The 24,970-nt window shown below is 41.4% G+C and overlaps 1 protein-coding gene across 1 annotated transcript in view; it reads left to right on the forward strand.

Annotated features, from left to right (window-relative positions):
* The window catches only part of LOC127655601 (threonylcarbamoyladenosine tRNA methylthiotransferase-like), a 483,546-nt gene that overhangs the window by 333,020 nt on the left and 125,556 nt on the right, over positions 1–24,970 (forward strand). The gene's annotated exons all lie outside the window — the stretch shown is intronic.

A 24,970-nucleotide genomic window follows, 5' to 3' on the forward strand; every position in this document is an offset into this window, starting at 1 on the left:
AAATGTCAAAGAACCTTAGCATAATAATTGTAAAGAATAACCTTGAAGATGGAAAAGGCTGCAAATATTTCTGAAAGACCTGGATGTTCACCAATCCACTGTACAACAAATTCTCTACAAATGGTTGAAATTCAACAGTTTGCCTTGGGGTGAGCGTCCTGTGCAGTCCACCCCAAGAGCACAACATGCAAAGCTGAAAGAAGTGAAAAAGAATCGAATGGTAACATCAAAAGTGCTGCAGAAATATATTGAACTTGCTAAAATCTCTGTTCATGTGTCATCTATAAGAAAAACACTGAACAAGAATGGCACTGCGGAGGAAACAAATGTTTTCCAAACAAAACATTTCTGCATGTCTCAAGTTTGCGAAAGACCACCTTGATGCTCAACAAAAGCTTCTGAAATAATGTTTTGTGAAACAAAATTTTACTTTTTGGCCGAAACACACAACACTATTTGGATGAGAAAAGACACTGCACACCAACACCAAACCTCATCCCAACTGTGAATCATAGTCGAGGAAGCATCATGGTTTGGGGCTGCTTTGCTACATCAGGGCTTGGGCAGCTTGCATTCATTGAGCGAACAATGAATTCAAAAGTGTTTCAAGAGATTTTACAGGAGAACATCAGGGTAGTGGTCCGTCATCCAACAGTTGGGCGATTCAAGACAATTACCCAAAACACACAAACAAATCCAGATCAGAATGGTTAAAGAGGAAGAAAATGTGTGTATTGTTGTAGCCAAGTCAGAGTTGAAACTGAAACAAATTAGTTGGGAAGAATTGTATAAAATTCCTCCTCCGAGATATATAAGGCTGATCAAAAGCTATAGGAAATGTCTGGTGGAGGTTATTGCTGCTGAAGGAGGTAATACCAGTTATTAAAAGCACGGGTTGAAATAATTTTTCCCAGGATGGACTGTGAATAATTAAACAATGTCCAATAAAAACCTGAAAACTAAGATTATTTGTTTAAACATATTGTGTTTGTCTATTATTAGAACTAAGGTGAAAATCAGACCACATTTTATGAATGATTAATGCAGAAATTCTGGTAATTCCTAAGGGTTCACATACATTTTTCTTGCCATTTGTACTCAAAGTAGGTAGCTAAAGTAAAAAGTATACTCATATATCAGAAGTTAACACGTGCCTTTGTCAAATAAATTTAAATGTAAAAGTTTTTCACAATTCCTGACATTTAATCGTAGGAAACATTCTTAGGTCAGTTAGGATCACTACTTTAAGAATGTGAAATGTCAAAATAATAGTTGAGAGAATTATTTATTTCAGCTTTTAATTCTTTCATCACATTCCCAGTGGATCAGATGTTTACATAAACGTATTTGGTAGCATTGATTTAATTGTTTAACTTGGGTCAAATATTTTGGGTATCCTTCCACGAGCTTCTCACAATAAGTTGCTGGAATTTTGGCCCATTCCTCCAGACAGAACTGGTGTAACTGAGTCAGGTTTGTAGGCCTCCTTGCTCACACATTCAGTTCTGCCCACAAAGTTTCTACTGGATCGAGGTCAGGGTTTTGTGATGGCCACTCCAATACCTTGACTTGTTGTCCTTAAGCCATTTTGCACAACTTTGGAGGTATGCTTGGGGTCATTGTCCATTTGGAAGACTCATTTGCGACCAAGCTTTAACTTCCTGCCTGATGTCTTAAGATGTTGCTTCAATATATCCACATAATTTTCCTCATGTTGCCATCTGTTTTGTGAAGTGCACCAGTCCCTCCGGCAGCAAAGCACCCCACAACATGATGCTGTCACCCCCATGTTTCACAGTTGTGATGGTGTTCTTCAGCTTGCAAGCCTCACCCTTTTTTCTCCAAATAGAACGATGGTCATTATGGCCAAACAGTTCGATTTTTGTTTTATAAAACCAGAGGACATTTCTCTAAAAAGTAAGATCTTTGTCCCCATGTGCACTTGCCAACTGTAGTCTGGCTTTTTTATGGTGGTTGTGGAGCAGTGGCTTCTTCCTTGCTGACGATACACACACACTCACTCTCTCTCACACACACACACACACACACACACACACACACACACACACACACTGGCGGCCAAAAGGACAGATTTTGCTGTTTCGGAAGGAAATTGTTACTTTATTTCTCCAAAGTGGCATTAAACTGATCACAAAGTATAGTCAGGGCATTACTGATACAAAAAACAGCACCATCACTATTTAAAAAAAAAAAAAAAAAGTCATATTTGATTAAATCTAGACAGGCCCCATTTCTAGCAGCCATCACTCCAACACCTTATCCTGGAGTAATCATGCTAAATTGTCAATTTGGTTCTAGAAAATCACTTGCCATTATATCAAACACAACTGAAAGCAAGTGAAAGCTATTTGGTTGGTTAAACATCGTCTTTGTGTTGGTGTTTGTTTTTGATTTGCCACAGTATGCAATATACTGGCATGTCTTCAGGTCAATATTAAGGTCAAAAATGGCCAAAAAATAAATAAATGCTTTCTCTAGAAACTCGTAACTCAATCATTGTTTTGAGGAATGAAGGCTATACAATGCTTGAAACTGCCACAAAACTGAATATTTCATACAAAGGTGTACAGTACAGTCAGGACAACTGGCTCGATATTCCGACCGGCCCCGCCACCCTCCGCTCCACACTGGTAAACGACTGTCCAATCTGTGTTAATTTCCTGCACAGCATCCAATGATCATTACCAGCATCCAGAACCAGTAGAAGCTTCCTGCTTCTATATCTCCACACAAACAGTACAATTCTCCTCTATAAGTGCAAATTGAAAGTATGGCTAAAGTAAAACCGCCACAGAGCTCTTATGAAATTAAAATAAAGAGATACAGAAGCCTCTATTTTCCACATGGCTGGCTAGCCCCATTCGTTTGCAGCATCACAGAGGGCGATGAGCTGTCTGGTTTAAACGCAAGAGATGGAGGGTTAGTGTTCACATTCATGGAGCTCTCTCAAAGGCTAGGTGTTCGGCGGCCCGGCTAATTGAAAGTGTATATTACAATTGTGCCATCCCACGCCACCCAGAGCTGTGCGTGCCCCCATTATCCTCCCTCTGGCTGGGCTAATGAAGCATGCATTAAACGCTATAGAGAGAGAACTCCTGGTTTTTCAGGCAATTGTAAACTTTTCTGATTGCTTAGTGTGCTGATTCTTACCTCTACTCTTGAAATCATAACAGAACATTAGAGTGGGAACAGATCATTAAAGGCAGGTTTTGAGATTTTGTATTTTATATATATATATATATATATATATATATATGTTTTTTTTTTTTTCTGAGGTTTAGCACATTTTCAATCTAAATTACTATTTTTGAGCTTTGAGAAATCTTCAGCACTATAGACTTTAAATCTGACAGTGAGAAAGAGACGGATACAAACACATACAAATGCACCTTGCCAAAGTGAAGAGCTTTTATGCTGAGGAATGTATTTGTGAAGTTTGCTGATTGCTTTTTTTGATTGACTTTTGGAAAGCAGGTGAGTGTCCTTGGAGTACAAACTGTAGCATTTTCCTTTTTTCTGCTTTTTGCATTTAGTTCGATGACCTTTACGTCCTCAAAAAAAAAACAAATCTGTCAGTCTTGGAAAAAAATTATACTTCCATGTTCTTACAGAATCAATTTTCACACACTGTCACATAAATCTATCCTTCGTACCATTCATTCACAGTTACTTTTATATACCCCAGTAGACACACTCATAAGTACTGTGTACTGTATATAAACATGTATGATCATACAAACACAAACTTGATCCACCTTAGACTGTTATGGGTGAACCTCGCCAGAAGGCAGTGATCGGATGGGAATCTCACAGTGTCATACAGCACAATGAAATCATGAAGGCATATCAACTTTGTTCTCAGCAGAGAGGAGCATGAACCAGATGACTAATTGGTGCTACCAGTCCTTCACAGCATATATGGGTGTGTTTTGTTTGTTTGTTTGTTTGTTTGTTCAGTATCTTTAATGTCCCATGAGTGGATTTTTACTTCTAACAAATAGTATTGTTTTTTAATGGTCTCATTAAAACTGAATTGGAAACATTTTACTAGTCATTCCTAATTTATTTATGATACTTTTCAAATACCTTTTCTGTATAGTTTTTATTGTTTTTGTCTTGTCCCTGACACCAACTTTCAATATAACTATACAAATCCATTATAAAAATCCAAATGGCTACATATTTAGAACTGTGATGGGAAAAAAAAGAGTGAAATAAACAAACCATTTCAATACTTATTGTGTGAAAATGATTTCTATGAATTGAATTAATTCAATTTTAATTGAATTAAAGGACTTTTTTTTTTTTACAAAAAAAAGTTAGAAAATAGATAGAAATATATAATGTTCTGCTCTGTAAAGAAAAGCTTAGATCAAGCTTCACAAATGGGAAAAGTATCAAGACCTCAAGTTAACCTCATAAATTTAAATTCTGTCATTTACTCCTCCTTATCTTGTTCCAAACTTATGATTCACAAATAAGATTTGGAAGTTGATATTTCAGAAAATTATGATTTACATTCCGTTCAATCACACAAATCATACGTCTTTAGAAGATTGTTATATAGAACTAGAAATGTATAGACTTTTTTTTTTGTTACTTTTTTGGAGCTCAACGACCCATCCCAATTCAGTTTTATTGAGCATCCAGAACATTCTGCAAAACATCATCTTTTGTGTTCCATACTAGTTTTGAAGGGCATAATGGTGCATAAATACAGACAGAATTTTTATTTTGGGGTGAACATGTCCTGTACAATAAAACGTTTGACTCTGATTCTGCTGTTATGGACTCAGAGTTTTGAGTCTGACTCAGACTGGTTAAAGACCAATATCGCCAGTTGCAAGAAACACCTACATTTGAGAAAACCCTTAGCTATAATTGTAGGTGTATTGTTGTCTTAACTTCAGAGGTTACGGTGGACTCCAACCCAAAAGTAATTTAAAGCTCTCTAAACATGTTTTGTCTTCAGTTTGGTCATGGCTACATAGCTTTGAGTTCTGTTCATGATAGACTTTCAACAAAGAAAATAATTTAAGCTCCTTCAAAACGACTTCAGTTTTGCTGCACTATTGCTCTCCACACATCTGCTTTTTGCCTCTCTGAATCCATTTTTGTGGTGAGACTATTGTGGTGAACCCAACCAGTTTGCTTCAGCAGTGCAATGCTGAGAGATCTGTCCCCAGTGACTTCGCCATGTTGGCGCTCTGCTCTCTGCCTTCTGCATTCATTTGCTCTCTGTGCACTAGAGGGGTCTTTAAAATATGGATACCACTTGAATTCAATGAGAGCTTCACATCCCTGGACTTTTGAAAGCTGCAAAACAATGTATTAGTCCAGAATTGCAGCTGAAAAAGAGGTCTGAGTCTCTATGTGCGTACTTTTCATGTCTATAATGGCTGACGCTCATCATGCTCATGTCACAGGACATTGTGTTTTGAGGGTAAGTTTGGAAGATGGCATTAGGCAGGAAGCCAACAAAACGTCTATAGAGGCAGCCAGCACCTGTGAATTAGAGGAACCTTTAATAGTCATGAAGAGCTCCAACCCAAATGGAAAAGTGCTCTTGTCAAAGGGATCATTTTTTTTGCAGGGCTGCCTGTCATCTGCTATGGTTCTATTATTCTTTAATGATGGCTGCCTGGCCTGGATACCTCAAATTTCCTCTCCTAATTCACCTCAGAAAATCTCTCACACTTTGATGCCCCTATTTTGAGAGAATTTGCTGCTGCTTTGGCTGTGGGCGTGAGCTTGAAACCCAGCTTCGATTAATTTTTGGGATAATAAAAACCTTTCACAAGGCATATGCTTTCATATTTTGAAGCAAGTTTTTTTTTGTATTTTTAAAAAAAAAATTAGAACGATTTTTCCCTTTTCAGGACCAGGATTATCATACGTTTTAAGACTTGTGAGAACGTGACTTGAAGTGACCATTGAGGAGGTATTTTTAAATATAGAACAAACCAAACGAATGACCACGTTTCTTTATAGAAATGTGTGAAGACAAACTAACTTGCCACAAGCTTAAACCAGTTAAGCTTTATTTAGTTAAACCACACAGCCAGTGCACAGAGAGAGATGGTCCAAAAGCAAAAGTGTTTGTCTTGTTGAAGGTGTGAGGCCAGCAGGTAATGTGCAGAGACAGCTCAGTATGTCCCTTTAATTAGAAAGTCTGCTCAGCCCGTGAGGGGTGAAAAAACCACACACAGAGTGCAGACTTCCATCCTGATGTCGCTTGCACGCTACTTGCACACTAAACTTACCTACATGGGCCGCAGGGCATGGGCTGTGTTAGGGCTGGGTTTCCTGGGCTTAAGATCTGAATGCTTTATTATCAACTTGTCTTTACCACAAACTTTTCATGCATGGTTATTTTTGACCCTATTGAAACCATTTGAAGCTGCAACAATGCTCTGTACTTTAGATGAAGTCTCGCAAGCCAAACCTTTGACTTTTGGCAAAAATGATTTTGTCATTATTACAATATCGATATATTGTAGCTAATTCTGAAATAAAGTAGAGGCTTATAGAAACAGTAACACAGTAGAAATCAAACTTGTTTTTTGACTATTGAGTCAAAGTTTCCTGGCACCCAGATATAATATGTATTAAATATTTGCAGACACAACTCAAAATATGGTGTATACAATGTGCATGGAATTTGTGGGTAAACTTTTAAGACACGAGCCTGGCCAGTGTTGTTCTGAAAAAGTATATATATATATATATACAGTATCTCACAAAAGTGAGTACACCCCTCACATTTTTGTAAATATTTGATTCTATCTGTTCATGTGACAACACTGAAGAAATGGCACTTTGCTACAATGTAAAGTAGTGAGTGTACATCTTGTATAATAGTGTAAATTTGCTGTCCCCTCAAAATAACTGAACACACAGCCATTAATGTCTAAACCGCTGGCAACAAAAGTGAGTACACCCCGAATTGAAAATGTCCAAATTGGGCCCAAAGTGTCAGTATTTTGTGTGGCCACCATTATTTTACTTCACTGCTTTAACCCTCTTGGGCATGGCATTCACCAGAGCTTCACAGGTTGCCAATAGAGTCCTCTCCCACTCTTCCATGATGACATCACGGAGCTGGTGGATGTTAGAGACCTTGTTCTCCTCCACCTTCCATTTGAGGATGCCCCACAGATGCTCAATAGGGTTTAGTTCTGGAGACATGCTTGGCCAGTCCATCACCTTCACCCTCAGCTTCTTTAGCAAGGCAGTGGTCATCTTGGAGGTGTGTTTGGGGTCGTTATCATGCTGGAATACTGCCCTGCGGCCCAGTCTCCAAAGGGAGGGGATGATGCTCTGCTTCAGTATGTCACAGTACATGTTGGTATTCATGGTTCCCTCAATGAACTGTAGCTCCCCAGTGCCGGCAGCACTCATGAGCCCCAGACCATGACACTCCCACCACCATGCTTGACTGTAGGCAAGACACACTTGTCTTTGTACTCCTCACCTGGTTTCCACCACACATGCTTGACACCATCTGAACCAAATAAGTTTATCTTTGTCTCATCAGACCACAAGACATTGTTCCAGTAATCTATGTCCCTAGTCTGCTTGTCTTCAGCAAACTGTTTGCGGGCTTTCTTGTGCATCATCTTTAGAAGAGGCTTCCTTATGGGACGAAAGCCATGCAGACCAATTTGATGCAGTGTGCGGCGTATGGTCTGAGCACTGACAGGCTGATCCCCCACCCCTTCAACCTCTACAGCAATGCTGGCAGCACTCATACGTCTATTTCCCAAAGACAACCTCTGGATATGACTCTTAGCACGTGCACTCAACTAATTTGGTCGACCATGGTGAGGCCTGTTCTGAGTGGAACCTGTCCTGTTAAACCGCTGTATGGTCTTGGCCACCATGCTGCAGCTCAGTGTCAGGGTCTTGGCAATCTTCTTATAGCCTAGGCTATCTTTATTTAGAGCAACAATTCTTTTTTTCAGATCCTCAGAGAGTTCTTTGCCATGAGGTGCCATGTTGAACTTCCAGTGACCAGTTTGAGGGAGTGTGAGAGCGATGACACCAAATTTAACACACCTGTTCCCCATTCACACCTGAGACCTCGTAACACTAACAAGTCACATGACACCGGGGAGGGAAAATGGCTAATTGGGCCCAATTTGTACATTTTCACTTAGGGGTGTACTCACTTTTGTTGCCAGTGGTTTAGACATTAATGGCTGTGTGTTGAGATATTACAAGCTGTACACTCACTATACTGTGGGAGCGGTAGTGTACCGGTTAGCGCGCTGCGCTACAAACCTGGCGACCTGAGTTCGATTCCCTCTCATGGCCAACACCAGTGACGATTATCTGAACCGGTCCCAGGCCTCCCCTAGGTTGACTCAGCCTAAAATGAGTACCTGGTGCGGTGTGTCAACATCGCCACTTGGGAGACAAAGGCGGTCGGGCGTGGTGCTGGCCACCCACCCCCTCGTGTACCGTTCCAGCCTTCATAGGCGCTCGCTAACAGCACTTGCCCCTACAGTCTGTTAAGGCTAAATGGGGGATCTTTGTCATCTTTGTGTGTGTGTGTGTGTGTGTGTGTGTGTGTGTGTATATATATAAACCTTGTATAAAGACTTTGTCATATCCAATACCTGTATTTATAGACTGCCCCTGTTTTTTTTTTAATTTTTTATTTTTTCTCTCCGATTCACAGTATAACTATATTTTTATAGATTTGTCATTTAGGATTTATACTTATGTATTTGTATTTATAGCTATATATACATATTACTATTTTCAGAATTTAAAACTGCAGTATATATATGCAGATTTATAACTTTATATTCTGATGTTAAACAATATATTCAGATTTACAACTTCCAGTGTAATTTCAGGATTTATAACTATGTTCTGAGATTTTTTTTTTATTTTTTATTTATAATTATATTTATAACTAAATATATATTTACAAGTAAATATTCCGGATATATATATATATATTTTATAGCTGGGACATTTAACACATTAATTTCTATGATTAATTGTTAAGTGTTAAAAAAGGTAACATAATTAATGTAGTATTTTTTTACTTCAATTTCACTAATGTTTTTCCCCAATTTGTGTTTCCAAAATTGGCATATATAAATTTCCAGGAGGAACACATTTCACATCCTAGCACAGAACATTATTGTGTGAAGCAGTGCGCACTTTTTCGTTTCTTGCAACGTAAGTCCTAGTTGTAATAAACACATGAGCGGATTTACTGTACAGAGAATGAATACTTCAACCGCAAGCAGTGAGCCCAGTGTTGGAGAGATATGGAAAAGCTGCCGGATCTCTTCGTATACCCCAAAAACACTCACTTACTGTCATCTGAACTAGTGTTAAAAGCGAAACCACGTGAAAAAGACCCAGCATATGTGTGATAGTGCGACTGAACTGCAGCCAGAGAAAATAATAGTTTTAAAATTTTAAACTTATGCAAATTATCTGAATGTATTCTGTCTAAAAATGCATTGGCAATGTACACTTAAGTTTATCTTGCCAATAAAGCTTGATATGAATATTCTGAATTATAACTAAATTCAGATATGTTATTATATCTGAATGGATTATTGAGTGTGTTTTATATAGGTTGCCCCTCCCTACAGCAGACAGATCAATGTAAACTTTATTGTTGAAGCTGACCTTTCAGCAACCCAGCAACATTCCCCTGAAGTTTACTTCTCTTTTATGCCTCCCTTCCTCTCTCCTCCTCTCCTAATCCATCTATCCCCTCAAGTCTCACGCATTCACAATTCTCTTACGCCCGCTGACTGGCGCACACACATACACACCGACATAGAGAGATGTAATTTTACCACATCTGTTCAAATATGCATTTCAGATCAGGCCTCGGCTGCCCCGCTGCTAAACTGCCCAATTTTTGACAGGTATCGTATCCCTAACGTCCACAGCAGATGGTTTTTATTAGAGTGGAGATGGAAATGTAAGGTTGGAACTCTTGTGTGCTTGTTTTCCTGGTGACGGCACACCGTATTTGTGCTCATCTGTTAAATTGCTGGAATGTAGGCATCTGTATAATTACCAACAGTAGCTGTAAGCACAGTAGCTCAATTAAGAAAGGAGAGAGACAGAGAGAAATGTAAAGTTAAGTGTATGATTTGGCCATATCCCAAGAGTGAATGAATATGCATCAGTGCGGTTTTTCCAGGGTGGAATGGGAAAGTTTTGCTTTCCAATCTTGGTTCTTTGTGGGTGAACAGATTGTTTAGACCTAGACCTCCCAGCATGCCCACTTCCCTAAGCACCTGGTGGGCTGTTGTGTGTCGCTTGTGTTATGTGTGGGAATGAGCTGTTGTCCCCTCGTAATGTTAGATTGTCATCTTATTTTTATTTTTTTAAATAAAGTATAAAACGGTATAAAATTCTGTTTCAAAACTTAGTGGGCTGCCTATCTAGACAGCATTTAAAGGGCCCAAAACATGCTCAAATATGCAAATACGCATACAAGTTCAATTTCAAGTATATTTTCCACAGTCAAATTAAGTATACTTTGAAAGGCTAGCATTCGACTGTATGCAGAAGCTAAGCATTTCACTTTGGGCTTTAGAAGGCAGCTTCCTATTAAGATGGTAGTAGATTACTAGGTTTTGGAACAGAGCTAATATGACAATTCTCTCTCTCTCTCTCTCTCTCTCTCTCTCTCTCTCTCTCTCTCTCTCTCTCTCTCTCTCTCTCTCTCTCTCTCACACACATTTAGATTTTATTGAATGGTTTACAGAGGGTGTTAGACAATCAACTGTGTTTAAGTGTTTAAATGCCACCATTTAGATTGTGTGGACTTGGTTTAAAAAATAAAATAAAAGTTTTGTGTCGTAGCACTAGTCTGTTTTAAGTAGCTGCCAAATGCTTTTAGCTCTTCTGCTGGAGGGTCTTTTTACTGTCACTTTCTCCATTTTCAGCAATTCCTTGCAGCTTCAGAGTGAGCTTTATTGCCAAGTGTGCTCAAGTACACATGGAATTTTTTTGGTGACATGAGAAATAAGCAAGTGCACACAGAACTTTAAGTAAGAGTATAAATAGACATACAAAAAATAGGACATATAACATAGGATGGTGTATGTACATGTACAAGTGTTAATATGTGTGCGTGGTAGGGGTATGTACAGTTATTTAATTAAATACAAGTTAATTGACATATGTACATGAGATTTTTTTTTACATTATTACTCTATGGGGAGTCCTAAAGGCAGTTTAATAGTTCATGTGGTTAATGGCCTGAGGGTAAAAACTGTTCTTATACCTGGTTGTCCTGGTGCTGAGTGCTCTGAGGTGCCGGCCAGAGGGCAATGGTTCAAAAAGGGAGTGGGTAGGGTGTGTGTGTGTGTGTAGTCCAAAGTGATTCTACCTGCACAGGGGAGCACAAGTAATCCTCCCAGCAGTCCTGACTGTCTGTTGTAGTTTCCTTCTGTCTGATTTGGTGGCTGAACCGAACCAGACAGTTATAGATGTACACAGGGCAGACTATTATCTCTCCTCCAGTATTAAACATACCTTTGCTAATGACTCATCAATGCATTGCCAGTTTGCATTGGATCAATCTACTGTCTGCAAACAGTCCATAGATTACTAAATTATGAGATTGGCTCTGCTCCTAGCTGCCTGGGGATCAGACACTTTATGGTAATTGATATCTCATCAGTGTCATTTGGAGCTCACAAATGGGAGATGTGGAAGATTCATGCATGAGGATGAATCGTAGGGGTTTGTTATTTGTAGAGAAGCTTTAGGCAGTATTCTTCTAATGTGTTTAAGTGCTAAATTTAGACAATAGACTGTATTGTATTCTAAACAACCAGTATTGCAACTGTGATACATACCACTTGAATATACACTGGTGGCAAAACATTTGGAATAATGTACAGATTTTGAAGGAAATTGATACTTTAATTCACCAAAGTGGCATTCAACTGATTACAAAGTATAGTCAGGACATTATTGATGTTAAAAAACAGCACCATTACTATTTGAAAAAAAAAAAAAATTTGATAATCTAGACAGACCCCATTTCTAGAACCCATCACTCTAACACCTTATCCTGGAGTAATCATGATAAATTGTTAATTTGGTTCTAGAAAATCACTTGCCATTATATCAAACACAGCTGAAAGCTATTTGGTTCGTTAAATGAAGCTTAACATTGTCTTTGTTTTTGAGTTGCCACAGTATGCAGTAGACTGGCATGTCTTAAGGTCAGTATTAGGTAAAAAAAAATGGCAAAAAAGAAACAGCTTTCTCTAGAAACTCATCAGTCAATCATTGTTTTGAGGAATGAAGGCTATACAATGCTTGAAATTGCCAAATAAATTGATTTCATACAAAGATGTACACTACAGTCTTCAAAGACAAAGGACAACTGGCTTTAACAAGGACAGAAAGAGATGTGGAAGGCCAGATGTGCAACTAAACAAGTGGATAAGTACATCAGAGTCTCTAGTTTGAGAAATAGACACCTCACATGTCCTCAGCTGACAGCTTCATTGAATTCTACCCGCAGGCCCTTGAACAAATGCAAAGAAAAATCCCCTTTTGAAACAAAAAAACAAAAAGAAAATGTTAGAGTAGACAAAGAAACACAGACATTGGACAACAGATCATTGGAAACTTTTGGCATTCCCAATTCCCACAGGTCCTCAATTTGGGTGGCGGAGGATGAATCTCAGTTGCCTCCTCGTCTGAGACAGTCAATCCGGGCATCTTATCACGAGGCTTGTTGAGCGCGTTACTGCAGATACCTAGCGCGTGTGGATGCTCATGCTAATCTCACGTGGCATCCACACACAACTCGCCATGCGCCCCACCAAGAGCAAGAACCACATTATAGGTTAGACCACGAGGAGGATAACCCAATGTGACTCTATCCACCCTAGCAACCGGGCCAATTGGTTGCTTAGGAAGCCTGACTGGAGTCACTCAGCACACCCTGGATTTGAACTTGCTACTCCAGGTGTGGTAGTCAGTGTCTTTACTTGCTGAGCTACCCATGATCCCAGTTTTATGGATCTTATCCCCATTGAGCTTTTGTGGGATCACCTAGATTGTATGCCGCGTGAGAAGTGCCCGACAAGAAAGCCACATCTCTGGCAAGTGCTACAGGAAGAGTGGGGTGAAATGTCACTATCTGGAAAAACTGGCAGCTAGAATGCCAAAGATCTGCAAAGCTGTCACTGCTGCACATTGAGGATTTTTTGATAAGAACTCTTTGAAGTAGATTAAGAAGTTTAGATTTGTATTTAATTTTTTTTTCAAATTGTAATAGTAATTTTTCACATTATTTTATCGTATTTAGGGGTTTCAATGAAAGTTCGCTAACTGGTTAGTTTAGCGGTGTTGTGTTATGCTATTAGCTTAGCTGTACTGTGTTTAAAATATGGTGTCAGCAGGTTGCGCATGCTGGGAAGAGTCTCTTTAGGACTTCCTGTGAACTTTTTTCACCATAGCAACCAACACCAGTGATTTGTGATCTTGGTCAACACTAATGAAAACAGTTTCATTGATGCATATGCGTGTTCCACAATACACAAACAAACAGTAATCAGTTTGTCATCTTCCCACAGGGCATCCCGGTGCCATCACTTTCCCAGGTTAACAGCGAACATGTACACGGATGTCCATGTGATGTAAAAGAAAACGTGACTCATCGGACCAGACAAACTTCTTCCACTGCTTCAAGGTCTAGTTCTGACACTCGCGTGCCCATTGTAGGCGCTTTCGATAGTGGACAGGGGTCATCAAGGTCACTCTGTCCACTGACGTTAGGTACTCGCCACTGCTGACTGGGAGCACCCGACAAGCCTTGTTGTTTCAGAGATGCTCTGCCCCAGTCATCTGACCATAACAATTTGACCCTTGTCAAAGTCGCTCAGGTCTGTTGGCTCATCAGTGTATATCTGTAGAATGGCTGCTGAAATGCGGTAGTTGTACCAATATTCAGTCTACAGTCTATTCTTGTTTGATTAGAGGTGATGTGGAAAAGCATTGTTTAGGACTCAGCTAGAAAGACATTAAGCAATCCCTCATTAAACATTAAATGAGAATCTTTAAGTATTAAAAGCTGCAACTGTTCATTTTGATGTCTGAGTATATATTTTCAAAAAGAGAATTGCTGATTCCCATTTTTATTTTCATTTCTGAAGAGGCTCTTACCCCTCAATACAACTTAAAGTTTGTCTTGCCATTTTCTTGGCTCCGAGAACTGAAAATTTCCTCCTCCCGCCCACAACAATGGCGGTAGGCTCCACATTTCTACTTCACATTGTGGCCCGCTGTACTCTTGCTAAGCATAGACACAGGAAGTTGGCAGCACACAGATGGGTAGCGGGGGCCTCGTATACTGGATGAATGTGTAAATGTTTACCCTCATAGATTGCCTCGTCTGCTTTTATTCGTGCTCCTTTTATTTCAGCCGAGTTGTCCCGTTGTTTGTGCCTTCATTTTATCCCATCCGCTCTCGTACATCTGTTGTGTAAATACACACCTCCTAAAGCAGCTTCACGCCAGGAGACGGGAATTACGCCTTCTTACACCTCCAGTGCCTCCATAAACAATGAAACTAGACTAAATCACAGCCGAGAATGAAGTCTTTGCATAAACCCTTCTAGCTCCACACTTGCCTATCTGTTTCAAAGTTTGATGATATCCAGTTGATTTTAATTAAAAAGATTTAAGTCCCGCTGGGAAACATTTTGCAGCAATTTTAAATGCAGGTAGGAATAAAGTATAAACACAAGGGATTAAATGGCACTGCAAGCCGAGTGTGTGATTGAATGTGAAATTCTGATGTTTGCTCTTAAATAAGCCTGGTCTGTATCACAGATTACCTGAATGAAAATTGGTTTAAGGATTTCTCATGTCTCATCTGTTCACTGAAATGGATGAGTTTTGGGTATTTGACAGTTAGGTCAAGTTTCAGCTCTTCTCATGTCCAGGCTCAATCTACAATCATGCTCTACGTGGAACGTATGAGCTCATTAAACTTGTCACTAAAGGCCAAATCTTAATGATCAGGGCTTATCCAGGATCAAATTGCCTCTGTACAAACACTCATACTTATTAGAAAATACCTGGGAACATTCCCCACCAATAATTTTGGATATGGATGACCGACCCGTATAATGATGAACTGATTCGTAATAATTCATACCAATTCACCAGATTGAAAACTCACTAGAGAGCGTAGGAGCTGGCTCATAAAAAAATACAATGCTTATTCCCATAAAGTAAAATCAACCAACCAACAGAATTTCAAATCAGGTCAGCAACTGAACACATTTTAAAATGTTCCTAGGTCAAACCCAAATCTAACTATAAAGTCCAACCCCTTACCCAAACTACAACTCCGATACCATTTTATTATTATTAATTAATTTTATTTAAAATAAAAATTGTCATGAAGAGACCACATATTTCTGCTCTTTCACATTCAAGTCAATAGGATGGGGTTGTCATGATCCAAAAAAGAATACAAAAAGTACTATAAAAGTAATCCATATGATTTGTAACTAGGGCTGGGCGATATGGCCAAAAATATTATTACACTATTCTTGTTCATATTGTTCGATATTGATATTGATCTCGATATACATTCACATTTGCAACTTGCAAATTATTATTTTTATTTCTATTATTAATTTTCAAGTTGGCAGAAAACAAAAAATATATCCTAAACAGTAAAAATGGTCTCTAAAAATCAGAATTGGGGGCCCAGAGACATCCAAAGCAGTTGAGTCTGAGGGATTTTCTACTGAGTCTGAGGGAGTTTATCAATCGAGTGCAGTTGGATATGAATGTCCATCTGTTCATTTTGAAGCCTAATAGCATCCGTTAAATATTTATTTTTGTATGTTTACATATAGATTACAAATGTTTATATATTTAGTTTTTACATTCAGATACACAAGTATGGGTCATAGAAGCCCTTGTGACAGAGGAATGATACTGTAGGGGGTTGAGAGGTATCCCTGAGAGAAAATGTAGAAGTCTGAATGGCCCATTTTATTCTTTTCATTAAAGGTGGAGTATATAAGATTCAGAAACCCTTGTTATTAATGATACCTGTGGCTGTTAAGTGAAATGCAGCCAGCTACCTGTTGCTCGTGCACACTCCAAAGGGACGCGAGTGAGCATCGGCCAAAACAATGACGTAACGTACAAAGAGACTGAACGTGATTCACCGGCATCATGCTGACAGATGAGGTCGCATCATTAAAATTAGAGTTATGATTGTTTTACTACAAACTTTGAGACTAAACTAAAACTACTTATCAGCTAACATAGACAGTTTACTGTTGCACTGCACTCTTATGTAGCACTATTGTATGTTTTGTATGTCATATGTTGTACTATGATAAAGAAACCAGCGTATTTGCTTAAATTGATCCTGTATACCTGATTTTTAGTATAAAGAGAAGATCGTTGAAATTATGTGAAAGCTATGAAGCAAGGTAGCTAAAATTACACTGATCAATGCTTAGGGCACAATATTTCACATGCGTTATGTAAGCTTACCTGTCCATCAAGAAGAACACCAATTCAGGGTCAGTTTTGATCCCCAAAACTGAATGAAGGTTCCACCAGAAATCAAATTCCCTACCGATGTTCACTCTAGTTTTCACTCGACCACGATCACATTCCCGCTAGATGGGATTAAGTAGATAAACATTTTTTGGGGGGGGGGGGTTGGCTGGGAGCCGGACGTTGGATTCCATCTCTAAGATAACGTTATCTAGTGTTACAGACTGTCTGTTGACGCTGTTGAATAGCGGAAGATAAGCTATTGCTGAGGCAAGGCTCTCGGAAGCGCGCATAAACGTCACATCCTTTGGATTTTCCTGGCAAAACCGACCTGCTACCTTTGCATGAAAATCAGTCTACTGGCTTTAATAGACAACATAGGAAGTCGGGGAAGGGTTTGTTTTTTATGTTGCGTTACAAGCTGTTCTCACATTGGCACAAGAAGGCAAATATTACATGAAAATTGTTACATACCTCACCTTTATAGTGAGAAAGTTTAGGCTCCCAACCAATTGTATTGCCTTTCTTTGCCAGAGATGATCCATCCATCCATCTTCAACCGCTTATCCGAAGTCGGGTCGCGGGGGCAGCTGCTCCAGCAGGGGGCCCCAAACTTCCCTATCCCGAGCCACATTAACCAACTCTGACTGGGGGACCCCGAGGCGTTCCCAGGCCAGTGTGGAGATGTAATCTCTCCACCTAGTCCTGGGTCTTCCCCGAGGCCTCCTCCCAGCTGGACGTGCCTGAAACACCTCCCTAGGGAGGCGGCCAGGGGGCATCCTTACCAGATGCCCAAACCACCTCAACTGACTCCTTTCAACGCAAAGGAGCAGCTGCTCTACTCCGAGCTCCTCACGGATGACTGAGCTCCTCACCCTATCTCTAAGGGAGAAGCCCGCCACCCTTCTGAGGAAGCCCATTTTGGCCGCTTGTACTCGCTGACCTAGTTCTTTCGGTCATGACCCAACCTTCATGACCATAGGTGAGGGTAGGAACAAAAATTGACCGAAGATCGAGAGCTTTGCCTTCGGCTCAGCTCTCTTTTCGTGACAACGGTGCGATAGAGCGAGTGCAATACCGCCCCGCTGCCCCGATTCTCCGGCCAACCTCCCGCTCCATTGTCCCTCACTCGAGAACAAGACCCCGAGGTACTTGAACTCCTTCACTTGGGGCAAAACTTCATTCCCTACCTGGAGTACGCACTCCATCGGTTTCCTGCTGAGAACCATGGCCTCAGATTTAGAGGTGCTAATCCTCATCCCAGCTGCTTCACACTCGACTGCCAGCTGATCCAGTGAGAGCTGAAGGTCACGGACCGATGATGACATGAAGACAACATCATCTGCAAAAAGCAGCGATGAGATCCCCAGCCCACCGAATCAAGACGCCTTCCCCACCCCGACTACGCCTCGATATCCTGTCCATGAATATCACAAACAGGATTGGTGACAAAGCGCAGCCTTGGCGGAGACCAACCCCACATGGAATGAACTCGACTTCGTGCCGAGGACCCGACACAGCTCCGCTTTGGACGTACAGGGATTGGATCGCCTAAGAAGGGACCCCCCACCCCGTACTCCCAGCAGCACCTCCCACAGTCTCTCCGGGGACCCGGTCATACGCCTTCTCCAGATCCACAAAACACATGTAGACCGGATGGGCATACTCCCAGGCCCCCTCCAGGATCCTTGCAAGAGTAAAGATCTGGTCCGTCGCTCCACGGCCAGGACTGAAAACCGCATTGTTCCTCTTCAATCCGAGGTTCGACAATCGGCCGAACCCTCCTCTCCAGCACCTTGGAGTAAACTTTACCAGGGAGGCTGAGAAGTGTGATACCCCTGTAGTTGGCACACACTCTCTGATCCCCCTTTTGAAGAGGGAACCACCACCCCGCTCTGCCACTCCTTAGGCACTGTCCCAGATTTCCACGCTAATGTTGAAGAGGCGTGTCATCCATGACACCCCTCCACATCCAAAGCTTTCAGCATTTCTGGTCGGATCTCATCAATCCCCGGGCTTTGCCACTGCGGAGTTGTTTGACTACTTCAGTGACCTCCCCAGGGAAATAGAATCTGATCCCCATCATCCTCCGGCTCTGCCTCTACCATAGAGGGCGTGTTTGGATTTAGGAGTTCTTCAAAGTGTTCCTTCCACCGCCCAATAACCTCCTCAGTTGAGGTCAACAGCGTCCCATCTTTGCTGTATACAGCTTGAATGGTTCCCCGTTTCCCCCTCCTAAGGTGGCGGACGGTTTTCCAGAAGCACTTTGGTGCGGACCAAAAGTCCTTCTCCATGGCTTCTCCGAACTTTTCCCACACCCACTGCTTTGCCTCCCTCACGGCCGAGGCCGCAGCCCTTCGGGCCTGTCGGTACCTTGTAACTGCCTCCGGAGACCTCCGGGACAACAAATCCCGAAGGCCTCTTTCTTCAGTCGGACGGCTTCCTGACCACCAGTGTCCACCACGGTGTTCGAGGATTACCACCCCTTGCGGCACCTAAAACCTTGAGGCCGCAGCTCTCCACCGCTGCTCGGCAATGGAAGCTTTGAACATCGCCCACTCGGTTCAATGTCCCCAACCTCCGCAGGGATGCCTGAAAAATTCCGCCGGAGGTGTGAGTTGAAGATCTCATGGACAGGGACCTCCTCCAAACGCTCCCAGTTCACCCAGCACTACTCGCTTGGGCTTCCCAGGTCTGTCCAGAGTCTTTCCCCACCCCTGACCCAGCTCACCACCAGATGGTGATCGGTTGACAGCTCTGCCCCTCTCTTTACCCGAGTGTCCAAAACATATGGCCTCAGATCCGATGACACGATTACAAAATCGATCATCGACCTACGGCCTAGGGTGCTCTGGTACCACGTACACTTATGAGCATCCTTATGTTCGAACATGGTGTTTGTTATAGATAATCCATGACTAGCACAGAAGTCTAATAACAAACATCCACTTGAGTTCAGATCAGGAGGCCGCTCCTCCCAATCACGCCTTTCCAGGTGTCCCTGTCATTTCCCACGTGTGCGTTGAAGTCACCCAGCATCACTATGGAGTCCCCAACGGGGCCCTATTCAGGACTCCATTCAGGGTCTCCAAGAAGGCCGAATACTCTGAACTGCTGTTCGGTGCATATGCACAGACAACAGTCAGAGTTTTCCCCACAACCCGTGAGGCGTAGGGAGGCGACCCTCTCGGCCCACCGGGTAAACTCCAATGTAGTGGCGCCAGCCGGGACTCGTGAGTATCCCCACACCGCCGTCGCCTCACACCCTGGGAAACTCCAGAGAAGAATAGAGTCCATCCCCTATCCAGGAGTACGGATCCAGAGCCAAAACTGTGTGTCGATGTAAGCCCCACCAGATCCAACTGGTAACGCTCCACCTCCCTCACTAGTTCCGCTCCTTCCCCCAGTGAGGTGACATTCCACGTCCCCAGAGCACGCCTTTGCTGCCCGGTCTGGTCCGCCGAGGCCCACGGCCTTCACTGCCGCCCATATGGCAGCGCACCCGACTCCCGCGGTTCCTCCAATGGGTGGTGGGCCCAAGGGATGTAGAGGGGGTTCCATCGCCGCTTCGGGCTGTGCCCGCCGGGCTCCGTGACAAGCCCGGCCACCAGGCGCTCGCCGACGAGCCCTCCATCTGGGCCTGGCTCCAGATGGGGGCCCCGGGCTTCCTCCGGGCAGGGTAACTCCTCCTCTTGCCGCTTTTATTCATGAGTCATTGTGAACCATTCTTAGTCTGGACCCTCACCTGAGACCACTTTGCCTTGGGAGACCCTACCAGGAGCACATGGCTCCAGACAACACAACCCTCAGGATCATAAGGGCACACAAACCTCTCCACCACGATAAGGTGCTGCTTCCCGGAGAGGCCAGAGATGATGATGTGTTTAATTTTTCACAAAATAGAACAGAAACCTATTTGTTTATTATTAAAGGCTTGTAACATACAGATTAATAAAGCTAAATTTAGAAGGAACCATGTTAACTTATGTATTGCCTCATGTCTTTTCAAATGTGGGGAAAAGAGGCAGTACATTCGGAGTGGGACCGGGAATAAATGAAGCGTGTTTGGTGCTAGAGAAATATGTTCAAGAATACAGTGCAGAAATATCAGAGCTGGTGTACACAGCACTGCTGTTTTGTCACACTGCTCAGTAGAGTCGATTAGAGGGCGCTACCATCATCATGATGTCTTGTAGCCCGGATGGAAACTTACATACAGAAGTGGTTCTCGACCACTGGGTAGGCAAACTTCCAAAGCCGCAAGTGATGTAAAGGTTATGGACTTACATCTGTCACTTGTATTGCTTAAATAAATATGGAAATATTACCACATGTGTTTACTGGCTTTGCCTTTCTTAAACTTTCTTACATTTATTTCTTAAAATAAAATGCATTTATTCTATTAATTTGAAATTATGTTTGTTGAATGTGTTCTCTCAATGGAAATAAAAGCTGTAAATTTCCTTATGAACCAACTCATATGATGTCTTACAATGTTCATGTTTATTATAGATCATTGACTGAAGTCTGAACTAAATAAAAGTCCATCAAATCTATGTGTTAAGCATTTGAAAAGATCCTACTTCACAACAAGTCTAGCCTTTTAGAGTTGTATTTATCCAACTTTTGCCCTTTAACAGTTCTCTATTCGATTTACATTTCTTAGAATTTCCTAGTTGCAGCATGAACAAGAGCCCATGTAAAATGTGAAACTTGATTTGTAACACTGTCAAGAATGACAGTTCACCCTTCGTTAGGTCTAATTCCAGCTAATGCACTGGAACTTTCTGCGAGGAATCCACTCGAGGGTCCCCAGCTGTAGCTCATTAGGGAATGAAATACTAGTCCCACCTATCCTCCTCAACTCCCCATTGGTAACACTTTGCAGTAAGGTTCAATTAGTTAACATAGGTTAATGCATTAGGTATCATGAACAAACAATTAACAATATATGTTTTACAGCATTTATTAATATTTGTTCATGTTAATTAATAAAAATACAATTGTACATTGTTAGTTCAGGTTTGTTCATAGTGCATTAACTAATGCTAACTAATACCACTTTTGATTTTAAAAATGTATTAGTGTAGGTTGAAATGAACATTATCTAAGATTAATAAATGCTATAACAGTATTGTTCATAGTTAGTTCATGTTAACTAATGATATCAACTACTGTTAACCTTATTGTAAAGTGTTTCTGGCATATTTATATGGGACCCCATGCAGTGCTAATGAGGAAGGCACCTTAGACACAGTGGTTGGTACCTTATCTAGCCTTGCCATTGAACTAGGGGAGTGAGCACTCCAGCTCTGGTACAAGCTCAGCATGCCGCATCTCTAAGCTTCATACCAAACAGTAATTGGATCCACTGCATAAACAGGTGCCTAAAGGTTCTGGCACAAGAGAAATTGATAGGCTGACAGATGCAGAAGAAAACGTTGGCCCATCAACGAGCCTTGACCCCAAAGCACATACTGGGATGTCTGTAAGCATCATGAAAATCCCATTACTTCACTTTCTGCTACAGAGCTGGAGAGAATGAGTCTCAGGTCTCTAGTTCCTTGATATCTGATTCAGCTGGCAGCATTGTATCTGGAACTCGGGTTGCTCAGCTACATGTCTGTGTCCTTGAAAAGTTAACTCTTCAAGCGCTGTTCCACCATCAAGCCAAACAGTTCTGAGCACGGTGAGTCGGTAGGTTTGATTACAAACCATTCCTGGCCTCATTACAGTTTGCTAACCATACTCAGGACACTTGGAGATCCATGCTGATGAAACGGTTTTAGTGATGTGGAAACTCAAGATAGGTCACTTGCTCAGTCAATCCATTCTAAACTTGACTTTGCAGCACCACAATGGAAACTGTAACTGTGTCAACAGCAGTACAGAATAGCACAGTCCTGCAACATTAACCATTTGGCCCGATGGTGGTTAAATGCCTTTTGCATGTTTTGGCCTTGAGTGTGCTTAAGCCATTATTTGTGCCTGTCTCAGTTGTTTTGTGTGGCCTTTTTTTTTTTGAGACCTTGTTAATTACTTACTGTGCTACTTGTTACTGTTACTCTTTAGTTTTCAATTAAATGTCCTTATTCTCTTTTGGGGCCACGGTTCACATCAAAGGCCCAAACAATCACTGCTCACTTGGTTTGTGTGTGCACGTGTCTGATTGGGTGGTTGATTAACAAACAAGGCCGTGTTTGTTTGCCAACGTGTACTATTCTAGCTTCTAGAACAGTCATTGTGTTGAGCCGTTCCTGTGAGGGTTGCTATGTATATTCTTTCAATTCATCTCATTAACTGCTTTGCAACATTTGATTGTCTGGAACTCTTCCAGGTCGAGACCTTGTCCTATCATGTCAGTGGTTTGTAGGTCAGGTCTGTGGCTTTGCTTGGCTATAATGCACTACATTGAGCCTGAGCAAGGGATAGGGAGCTGTCATCCTCTGTAACCATGACCCTTGGAGCGATGCTCTCTAATAAGCCCAAAACCGAAGTGTAGCGCAATCACGTTCGATAAGCCAACAAAGCATCAAAGGGCCACCATCTGCCAGCACATACAGGCGACCATTGTGGGACCGCAGACACCGAAAGAGGGTCTGCTGGCTTTATAGGGGATCCAATTCCGTAATTTGCTTTCTTCTTTTCTTAAGCCTGTTCTCCACAGAAGAACAGGGAGGCTGAAGAGCTGGGGGAAACATAATGGATTTAGAGGGAAGTAGTCCTTTGCACGCTCTCTCTAGTGCATGCTTTTCTCAAAGCTCGTTGATGAGCTATCAAGGCTTCTTTGCTCGAGATTGGAAGATGAGATGACGTGATGCATCTGGTTTCTCTAATGCACCTCCAATTTGCCTTTGTGTCATCCTGGACAATTATGTCTTTAGAAACCACAGATTGATTTCTTAAAAATGGGAGATATGCACATGTTCCACTAGTGCACCGAGGTCCATTTGATGAGTCTATTTGTTGCATTCAGAGCCAAATGGACCTAATACCTGAACTGTATCATGTCAGGAAAAGAATGTTGCCAAAATTATCTCGCATTGTGTGCCGTTTTTCTATTATTGATTACAAAATGAATTTATCAAGGACAGGCCGGCCAAAATCCACATATTCTCTAATCATTTACATGGACATCCTCATGCCATCTCAAACTTGTTTGACTTTCTTCTGTGGAACACAAATGGTTTTTGAAGAGTAAAAATACATAAAAGCAACTTAATGTAATCCATATGACTCAAGTGATTTAATTCAGTCCTTATTTACCAAAAAAGCATCTATCGGCCAGCTTTTTCGAGCAAATAATCTTAGGAATGATTAAACCGTACTCTCTGATGAAGTTGAACTATATTTTGTGGTACTTACTATCTTCCATTAAGATATTGTCTGTGGTCCAATTAGTGGATGGTTTGTGGAAGTCGACCTAAGAACAGGAGCAGCTGTTGGCTGGCAAAGCTCATGGAAGAGAAAGAACTCCACCCTTCCGAGGATTCTCAGTGAATTTCCTCATAATAAAGCCTTACAAATAGCTTGTAATGAAGTTGAGGGAAAAGAGAAAGGAAAAGGAAAACAAACAGAATTCATATTAGTGTGCCCTGCTAACAACTAGACCCCCTCCACCATGCCCATCAGTAACTCTTCTGTTTTAAAAGGGCAAGGACACATTACTGCCTACAGGCCATCTTGAATATTAATGATGGCCAATGGTAGAGATATATCAATAGGTCAGGGGTTATCCTCCAGAAACGTAAGGATAAACCTAACATGATTAAGAATGCACATTATGGTGAGCTTGGTCAATAAGTGGATATAAATATGTGTGGAGGTGAGGGAGAGCAGTGTGGCTGGGTAATGCGTTAATATCATGGAAAAAGAGGATCTGCTAGATATCGGGATATAGAATGATTGTTTCATTGACGGCTCTGCAATTTTAGTCATTGACTTAAGGCTTCTGTGCTGAACATATATTTTGCACATCAAAGGTTTTGATTTTCTAGCATTGTATTCCAGATCCTCAGGTAGAGAACTTTCCAGGAAATGTATAATATAATCTGAGCTCCTTGTACTGTAGCACTGATAAAGTAGTCTTGTTTTCAGTATGTATACATTTTAAATGGTTGATTAAATCCATTTGTATTTGTTCAAAAGTTGACAGATATGAACAAGTTCAGCAAAGTTGTTACAACACTCCACCTCTTCTGTGGTGAGAGCAACAGTGCACAGACTTGAGCGATTTTGGAGTTGTTTTGTTTTTCCTGTAAGTTAAAGATCAATAATTACAGAACACATGGAAAAAGCAATCAATTAACTAATTCCTTTGCAGAGCCTCTAATTTAATCAGAGTAGATGCCAATATTCGATGGTTATTGAGGCTGCTAATAAGGTTTTCGAGAAGTGGATGATA

Source organism: Xyrauchen texanus, chromosome 15 (genome assembly GCF_025860055.1).
Source record: "Xyrauchen texanus isolate HMW12.3.18 chromosome 15, RBS_HiC_50CHRs, whole genome shotgun sequence".
Lineage (NCBI taxonomy): Eukaryota > Metazoa > Chordata > Actinopteri > Cypriniformes > Catostomidae > Xyrauchen > Xyrauchen texanus.